The following is a 10,306-nucleotide window of genomic DNA, read 5'->3' on the forward strand; positions in this document are numbered from 1 at the left end:
GATTCCACTTACGTCTATTCTAATCCATAGTAGGGCAGACTAGACTATAATTTTAGAAGTCAGCAGAGGGCGTTAAGTCACCAAGAGGGCAGAGCAGGAGACTCTTGCTTCTGTACCCCACAAAGATCAACAGCCAGACAGCTACCCACGACCAAGAGCAGCTCTGGAGAGCTCTGCCGCCCACTTAAGAAACTTCAGCAACACTGTTGAAGAAAAAACTTGAGAAAAACCACACAAAAAGAGAGGGACGGCAGTCTCATTTTGCCTTCATTTTTCCATCACCGAAGCCAGGATTGCTCAGTGCCCATAGGCACTCCCTGGTAGAAACAGTTCCCCACACAGGGAAAGGGAGAGTAGGGTGAGAAATCTTCTCCAGCCTTTGGGCCACTGCAAAGAAGCTCCACTTCTGTTTTGCCCTGCCCAGAAACAGGCAAGGCTGAGACATATAGAAATGGCTAGGAGCAAGGAGGAAGGGCAAAAGCTGCCAGTAGCCACCACCCAGTGAGAGTGACCGCTGTTCCCAGTGACCTCTACAGAAAAACCCAAGTTTCACCACTGAAGGAACCAACTGCCAGCCTAGCTGCCATAGGCCCTCTGAAGGTTATGCCATCTTCACCCCACATGTATTTACACTCATTGAGATCAGTTTTCTCAGTCCCTCCCAGCTCCCTCCTCCACCTCCTTACCCCTGCTGGAACCCAGGAACCTCACCTGCAGCCAGCCCAGGCCTCTGTGACTGTGTAACTTCAATATACTACCATAGACCCATATGGCTGAGCACTGCTGCCTAACAGAATTACGGGGTAGCCCCAACAGCTGTGCATTTGCACACTATCTGTCTGAAAGCTGTCATACGTCTCTACTGCCATTAGCATGCCTGGGATGAGAATGTGCAGCCACTAGATATCATGCCAACAGTCTGGGCTCGTGCAGCTGCTTGTGGGCCCTGATCCGGCCTAATGGTCTATCACTGGCCTGAACCACTGTGCTCACCTTTGGCTAGCCCTATAAAGTATGTTCCTGCACACTCACAGCCTAACCCACTCCACCGACCTCCACTGAGGTGTGCCTGTGGCAAGACCCAACAACAACATTAGGAATACTGATAGCCAGGACACCAACAGCTACCAGCATGCCTGCACTTGTTCCCTGTCATTAATGACTGCATGGTCAACAGTATGATATGTGGGTTTGCAAATGGCCCCTGCCACCACATAGGCACCTGAAGCTGTTCCCCATAGGAGAGCGTGTGCACACCACTGCCTTTGGCCGCTACCATTGATTACACTAATCCCTAGCCCCTAGACTTGCAAGTACTGCTGAGGACCCATATATCCCTTAAACCCACTGCAGAGACCCTACAACAGTCACTAAGAACCGCAAAATCATTTACGCCATGGATCATGGTGGCCTGAGTACACAAGTCGCCATGCCTCACAGAACAGGTGTTGCCATATGCTCATGCACTTGGCAGCCTTAGTTTTTGGACTTGGGGTCACAGCATGCTTCAGCATGCCCTCACCTGAAAGGTGAGTCTTCCCTAACCAAGATCAGTCCACAAAGCCTGGAAAGGTGACAGCTTCCTCAAATACTTGGACACCTATGCAAGCAACGCTATGTGGATCAGGAAGAATCAGTGAAACATGACAACACCAAAGGATTACAACAAAACTCCAGTAACTGGACTCAAATAAATGGAAATCCAGAAAGCATCAAAAAAACAAAAGAATTAAAAATAACTTGAGTACCAAGTAGTTTCACACAAGTTTTGGGATTATTTTTTCTACTGTGAAAAATGCCACTGGAATTTTGACAGGGATTGCATTGAACATAGATGGCTTTGGGTAATATGGACATTTGAACAATATTCATTTCTACAATTCATGAACATGGGATATCCTTCCATTTCTGTCTTCTATTTCTTCTATGTTATTATTGTCATTTTCAGTCTACAGAACTTTCACTTCCTTGGTTAAATATATTAATATGTTTAAGTTTTTTTCATAATGGGATAGTTTTCTTTATTTATGTTTCAGATATTTTGTTTAGTGCATAAAAACATAAATGATTTGCCTGTGTTGATTTTCTATCCTGCAACTTTACTGAAAGCGTTGATTAGTTCCAACAGTTATTTGATAGAGTGTTTAGGATTTACTAGATATAAGATCATATCATTTACAAGGAAAGACAACTGTACATCTTCCTTTCCAATGTGGATGCCTTTATATCTTAGTCTTGAATATTGCTCTTGCTATGACTTTCAGTACTTTGTTGAATAAGACTGGTGATAGTGGACACCCTTCACTTGTTCCTGATCTTAGAGAAAAACTTTAATTATTTTTGCCGTTGAGTGTAATGTTAGCTATGGGTCCATTGTATATGGCCTTTATTATCTTGAGGTATGCTGCTTTTATGTCCAAATGATTGATGGTTTTTGTCACAAGAGGATGTGGCATATTGTTAAATGCTTTACTACTATCTGTTGAGATAATTAAATATTTTTCCTTTAATTCTATTAATTTAATGTGTCATGTTTATTAATTTTCCTATGTTCAACCATTCTTGCATCTCAGGGATAAATCCCAGTTGATCACCATATCTGATCCTTTGAATGTATTGTTGAATTCAGTTTGCTAATACTTTCTTGAGACATTTTACATCTATATTCATCAAAGATATTGGTCTATGGTTGTCTTTTCTTGTGTCCTCATCTGGATTTGCTAAGAAGGTGAACCTGCCCTTTTAAAATGAGTTTCAGAGTGTCTCCTCCCCTTCAAGTTTTTGGAACAGTTTGAGAAGGATTGATGTTAATTCTTTAAATGTTTGGTAGAATTCACCAATGAAGTCATCTATCCCGAACTTTTCTGCATTGGAAGATTATTGTTTACTGATTCAGCCACCTTGCTAGTTATTGATTTTTTCAAATTTCCTATTTCTTCCTAATTCATTCTTAGCAGGTTTTCTGTTTCTAGGAATTCATACATTTCCTTAAGGTTATCTGATCTTTTGGCATAATTATCCACAGAATTCTCTTATGACCCTAAGTATTTTTCTATTTTTAGTTGTAATGACTACTCTTAAATTTCTGAGTTTATTTATGTGAGACTTTTTCTTACTCTAGCTAAAAGCTTATAAACGTTATTTATCTTCCAGAAAACCCACCTTTGGTACCATTGACTTTTTTTCCTTTATTGCTTGGTCTATATTTTATTTATTTATGCTATGATCTGTGTTATTTTCTTTATTCTGCTAACATTAGCCCGATTTTTCCAGTTCCTTGAGGTGGAAAGTTAGGTTTTTTATTTGAGGTCTTTCTATGTTCTTAATATATCCATTTATCACCATACTTTCCTCTCAGAGTTGCTTTGGCAGTTAACTCATAGATTTGGGGGCATTGTGTTTAAACTTTTATTTCTTTCAAGATATTTTTATTTCCCTTGATTTCCTTTTCCCTTGATATTTCAGGAGTGTGTTGTTTTGTTTCCAGATGCTTATAAATTTTCCAGCATTTCTCTGCTTGTTGGTTTCTATTTCCATACACTGTGGTTGCAAAAGATACTTGATATGATTTTACTATTACTAAATTTTCTGAAATATGTTTTGTGCTCTATTATATCATCTATACTGGAGAATGTTTCCTGTGCACTTGAGAAGAATGTGCATTCTACTTCTGTTGGATATAATGTTCGATAAGTGTGTACGAGGTCCACTTGATCTAATGTATTTTTCACAAAGTTTCCTGTTTATTTTCTGTCTGTATGTTCTATACTCTGCTGAAAGTAAGAGTAATGAAGTCTCCTACTAATATTGTATTGTGTATTTCCCCTTTAGATACATTTCTATCTGTTTAATATATTGAGGCAATCTAATGCTGGATGCATATGTATTTACAATTGTTGTATCTTGTTGATGAATTTATTTCTTTTTTTATTATATAATCATCTGTGTTTCTTGTTACCACTTTGGCTTAATGACTACTTTCTCTAATATAAATATAGATGCCACCACTTCTTTTCATTTCCACTTGTATAGAATTTATTTTTTCACTTTGAGCTTATGTGTCCTTAAACCTCAAGTGAGCCTCTTTTAGGTATCATATAGTTAGGTCTTGTTTTTTAATTCATCCGGGTACTCGGTGTCCTTTGACTGGTAATTTAAATCCATACATTTAGAGTAATTATTGATATGTCAGTATTTCCTAATGTCTATATTCATTGGTTTCTTGTTGTATTGTATCTCCATTGTTTCTTCTTCCATCTTTGTGACTACCTTTGTAAATTGATGATTTTCCATGGTGGTGTGCTGTCTTTTCATCTTATTTATCTTTTGTGAATCCACTCTAGGTTTTTGCACTGTGGTCACCATGAGGCTCATATAAAACACCTCATAGATAAAACAATTCATACTAAACTGAAAGTAACTTACTTTCAACTGCATACAAATGCTCCAATCTTTGACTCTTTCATTTTACATATTTGATTTCACAATTTACCTCTTTTTATATTGTGTATTTTTAACAAATTATAGTTATTGTAGTCATTTTAATACTTTTTCTTTGACTTTTATACTATAGTTAAGTGGTTAACACAGCATAACTTTACCGAGTTAAAGTTTTCTAAATCTTGCTGTATATTTACCTTGATCGTTGTGTTTTAATGTCAATGATTAGTGTTTTTTTAATGTCAACTTGAACACTTGCTTCAACGTTTCTTTCAAGGCAGCTCTACTGTGATGAACCCCCTCATCTGTTGTTTATCTGGGAAAGTCTTCATTTCCCCTTCATATATGAAGTATAACTTTGCTGGAGAGCATATTCTTGTCTGGAAATTCTTTTTTCAACCCTTTGGATGTGTCATTCCACTCTCTCCCGGCCTGGAGTGAATATGCTGAGAAATCTGCTAATAGCCTAATGAGGGTTCCTTTGTAGGTTAAAATATTTTTTCTCTGGCTGCTTTAGGTATTCTCTCTTCATCTTTGATTTTTAACAGTTTTAGTATAGTTTGTCTCAGAGAAGATAATTTGGAATAAGATATTGGAGTGAACTGTTACTTTCATGATCATGGATGTACAAGCTCCTCTCCAGGTTTGGGAAGTCCTCATCTACTATTATTTTTAAATAAATTTCCTGCTCACTACTCCCTCTCTTCTTCTGAAACCTTATTCCAATATTTCCACATTTGATGAATTTCAATATGTCATGCAGGCTGTCTTCACTTTTTTTGGTTGTTTTTTTGTTCTCCTCTGTTTGGGTTATTTCTAATTTCCTACCCTCAAGCCTACTTATTCTATCTTCTATTTCATCCACTCTATTGCAGATGCTCTTAATTTCAATTTTATTTCATTGTGCAGCTCCAGAATTTCTGCTTGATTCATTTTTATAATTTATAGTCCTTCTTCAATTTCTCATATAGTTTCTCTTATTGAACATTTCTAGTATTCAATTTCTCTTATTGTTTTCCGGATTTCACTGAATGGTCTTTCTTTGCTTTCTTGTAGTTTACTGAGTTTTTCCAAAAAGTTATTTTGAATTCTTTATCAGTGAGATCACAAAATTTCTTTCCTTTGCACTAGGTTATTTAAGGATTATTGTTATCTTTTGTTGATGCTGTGCTTTGACTGTTAATGTTCCTTGTAATTTTATGTTGGTGATTTCACATACAAAGTAGCAGACATCTCCTCAAATCATTATTAAGTGTCTGACTTGGATATACTATACAATGTTGCAATTATTTCCAGGTTTTCTCTTACCTTGAATGGACACACCCACTCCACGTATTGCTCTCTCTTGTGGTAGAATTCTTAAGCTTCAGTGTTTTCTCTAGTTCTTAAAACTCATCAGGCTTCATGTCAGAACCCTCTCATTTGTTCTGTAGAAGGTGGAACTACAGCTCAAGTTTCTGTTTTTTCTCTTGCCCACTGAATCTGCTCCATTTTTCTGACAGTGCCTTATTTACCTAAACTTAATCTCCATGATCCATATGAGAGTACACACAAAGAGGCAGCTACAGATTGGAGGAGGTGTAAGTTTAACACTTGGGGCATTGGCGGTATCTTCAATCCCAGTTGGGTGAACTTTGAGGGAAGTTCTTCCAGAGACTGGTAGGGGGGATTCCTACTGAAGTCCTGAGTAGTCAGTAGAAATTGTTTCCATCTAATACTCTTTGATATACTTATCTGCCTCTTCTTGATCTCCTCCCATTATGAAAGTCCTGCCTCAGTACTCTGTGTGCTGTGGGTAAGTACTGGATGTCTTCAGAAACATTTCACACAGCTTGAGCGCCCCAACACTCACTTACTACTCTGCATTTTCCCCAGAGGAAAAGGTCAATGCCAGCTAGTTCAGCCCCACACAGTGTCATCTTGGGAAAGGGTGGTAAAGGCAAACTTCCTTTTCTCATCCATCTCCTTATACATCCAAGATCATGTATTTTCTGCTCCAAAGACATGCTTAATCACCCCTCTGGAAGGCAGAATTTCTATAAATTCTCATCCGGGGATTTCTGCCCAGGTCAGCTGTCTCCAGGTCTTCCCCAAACATAGCAGCCATGAGTTGGGGCAGTTTCACTAGCTCTGGCTGGTTTTGCAGACTATAAAGTGGGCTGCCTGCCTATTACCGGATTCACAGATAGATAAGATTCCTCCTGGTTTTCGTGGTGTATGGTTCTGGATCCCACATCTTCCACGGAGATACATTTGTTAAGGAATGTATGCCTAATTAGTTGTTAAAAAAAGAGGAAAAAATGGAGGAATGTTTTATGTTGCCATGTTGATGATATTACTCTTCAAACAAGAATACTTTAACCAGCAATGTTGTCCTTTAGAATAGATGGTGACACAAAGACTATCCCAAACAAACAATGTCTGAGAGGGTTCAGCAACACACCTCTGTTAAAAGAAATGCTGATAAAAGTTCTTTAAGTTAAGTGAAAGGACACTAACAATTTTCATAAAGAATAAACAACAGACACTAAAAATTTTCATAAAAATTAAAAAACACATTGGTAAAGGTATATGGTCAGAGTCAATATTTTAATACTACATTATTGGTGAAGTGTTAATCAGTTAACTCTACATAGATATGGAAGAATAAAAGTATTAAAAATAGCTGTAGCTGCAATAATTTGTTATGGATACACAATATAAAAAGAGGCACAGAGTGACATCCAAAACATAATAGGTAGAGGGTGATAAAATTTTTGCATGCAATTGAATGTAAGTTGATATCAGCTATACATTACATTTTATATCAATATTGTAACAGAAATATATACTTGAACATTTAGATGACAAAAATACATTTCTCATATATATTTGGTCTTTGTCCACAATTCCTGGCTCACAACTCCCCAAACTCTAGGAATTTTGGAAGATATTTATGGAGGAGAGCCATGAAGGTGTATTTTGTTATATTAATAAGGTGACTTTTGGGCCTTACCTAAGGATGGGGGCTGGATGTCAGGAGACTTCACCAAGTGATTAAAGGAATGGAAGTTCCAGTCCCAGTCCCAGATCTCTGAGGAGGGCAGGTGAGCTGAATATTAACTTCAGTCTCCAATGGCCAAAATGTAATCAACTATGCCTATATAATGAAGCCACTATAAAATCCCAAAAGGTCCGTGTTCAATGAGCTTCCAGGTTTGTGAACATGTGGTGCTGTGAAAGTGGTGAGCCAGAGAAGGCATGAAAGCTATGTTCCCCTATCCTTCAGAACATACCCTATACATCTCTTCCATCTGGATGTTCATTTGTATCCTTTCTCATATATTTTAATAAACTGTAAATGTAAGTGTTTCCCTGAGTTCTGTGAGCTGCTGTATCAAATCAATCAAACCCAAGGAGGGAGTCATGGGAACCACTGATTTACAGCCCACTGGCTAAAAGTACAGGTAGAAACCTGAACTTGTGACTGGCATCTGAACCCCAAGGAGGGGGTTCACTGGAATGCACAGTATATAGCTGGTTGATCAGAAGCACAGGTAATATCCTGGATTTGTGACTGAAGTCTGAAGACTAAGGAGGGGGCCTTTGGCACCTCCAATCTGTAGCCAGTTGATCAGAAGCACAGACAACAGCCTGGGCTTTTTACTGACATCTGAAGTGTGAAGGGTAGAGTTGTAGGACTGAACACTTAACCTGTGGAATACAATGCTATCTCATGGTAGATAGTGCCAGAATTTAGTTGAATTCTTAAGCACTCTTCTGGCACCCAAGAACTCCCTGTTGGTGTGACGAAGCCTCCTCGCACACATACACGAGTGTTGAAAGTGGGTTCAGGAACCATTTGTCAGTTGGTTTAAGTAACATGGGATTTGTTAGAGTGGCACTGGATCACAGAAACATGTGATGGTTGGAGAGAAAGGATAGAACAGCAGGGGATGAAGTACCTTTGATCTCTAGATAGCTACCTAATTACCCATGGTATAAAACTGTAGCCATGCAGCAATCAGTTACTAAAGGTAAAAGTTACCAATAAAATTTACAGATGATAACAGCCCCAACTCTTGAGGAGCTGGCTCATTGGATATACAAGAAAATTCAAAGTAATAAGAAGTATGCTAAATATACCATTCTCTGGTTATTGTTATCTGTATTAGCCAAAATAAAAGCAAAAGAAAGTGCTATGTCAGGCCCTGATGCTGAACCAAGTTCAGATTTGCATCAATCTGAGCTTCAGCTATTAGCCTGAAAGATGCCCAGAAAGGAAAAAATTATGCAGGGGCAATAGAAAGTACCTCTAAGACCTCTGGTCACAAAGAAGGTCGTTAATGTAGAGAAAGCAAAAATAAGACATAGGGGATATAGCATAAAGGAACTGGCTCAGTGTGTGGATCAGTATCATGAGCTCCTAAAATACTTTAATAAAATGGATTGTGAGGGTAACCAATATGAGGGCTGTGTGTTTGGTTATGAATGCTGCAGAGGAGAAGAGCACATTTGGGTTGATGCAGGACCTGCAGCTCACTATTTAAAAACCATGGAAGTCTGTATGTGATCCAGACACAAAGGAGCTTATTTCCAAGGGAACAGCCAGCCTGATGTACCGGATAAATAACACTCTAAAAGGTGTTTATCCTGAGAAGGATGACTGCCCAACACCACCTGTTAATGCCAAATGGAACACCTCATATGAGTCAACTGATATGCTGTGTATGCAAGCCTTGTGGGAATGGCTTTATGATGACCAAACTATTCACAAACTGAATATGCTCATTACCCAGGTTATTGTAAATGCTATTAAGGGGGGCCTTATTGGATGGGAACACCATGTAATGTTATAGTACAAACCAAATAGTTTGAGAAGCTTTATCAGATTTACTGTCTCATCTTCTCTACATTGGTCTTACTGATACCAAGAACATTGAAGTAATTAAGAAAATAGGGAGAGACAAAAAGGAGAGTCAAGGGATTCAACCTAGTAGAGTGGCAGGCTTCAGATAGTTATTAAAAAATGGAATGGACAATGAAGACATTGATGGAGTAGAAACAAAGGTGTTGATGCAACACCAGCAGACATTTGGTGGACCAACGAGACCTCCTGTTGGTCTCTCAACATTAAATGGCTCCAAACAAGTCTGCTTTGTTTACCCCAGTTTGGATGAATTTAAGCTGGAAGGCAAAGATTACAGTGAGAAATGTGACAAACAATTCCCTGGAGCTATGGTTAGGGAAATTAATCAAAGTCAAACTTGACATAGAGGCCAGGGTCTGCCAGCCCCATGCCCAGATGGGGCCCAAATGCCATATACACATGTAAGGGTAAAATATCTAGAGGGAGGAGGAGAAACTTTTCTGGAACTTTTTGATATAGGAAGCTAATGCACTGTGATTCCAAAACCTGTTGGTGAAGTGTTAACAAGCACTAACCTTAAATTTAAAGGATATGGAGATGCAAAGATTGATGGGATTAAAGTGAAAGTTTGGATAAAAAATTGGAGTTTTTGAATGGATTTCCTGTGAGGTAGTCCCATCTCATTTACCTGAATGAATTATTGGAATAAAGATTATGGCTGGCTGGGGATTGCTTCCCCTACCTAATACTGTAAAAGAGAAAGACATGTAAGCCAGTCCTCAGGCCACTTTTAATTGGGGATGATAAATGGAAACCAATAGACCTGCCAGAACCCACACAGGTGGTTAACTTAAAACAATGTAGAATACCAGGTAGCAAAAAGAGTTTACCACTTTAATTAATGACACCCGAGAAACTGGAGAGCTGGTAGCAACAAATTTGCTGTCTAATAGCCATGACCTGTGATAAGGACAGATGGCCCATGTAAACTAAAAGTAGATGATCAAGGCTTAAAAG

The sequence above is a fragment of the Equus caballus genome, chromosome 2 (genome assembly GCF_041296265.1).
Source record: "Equus caballus isolate H_3958 breed thoroughbred chromosome 2, TB-T2T, whole genome shotgun sequence".
NCBI classification, from domain to species: domain Eukaryota; kingdom Metazoa; phylum Chordata; class Mammalia; order Perissodactyla; family Equidae; genus Equus; species Equus caballus.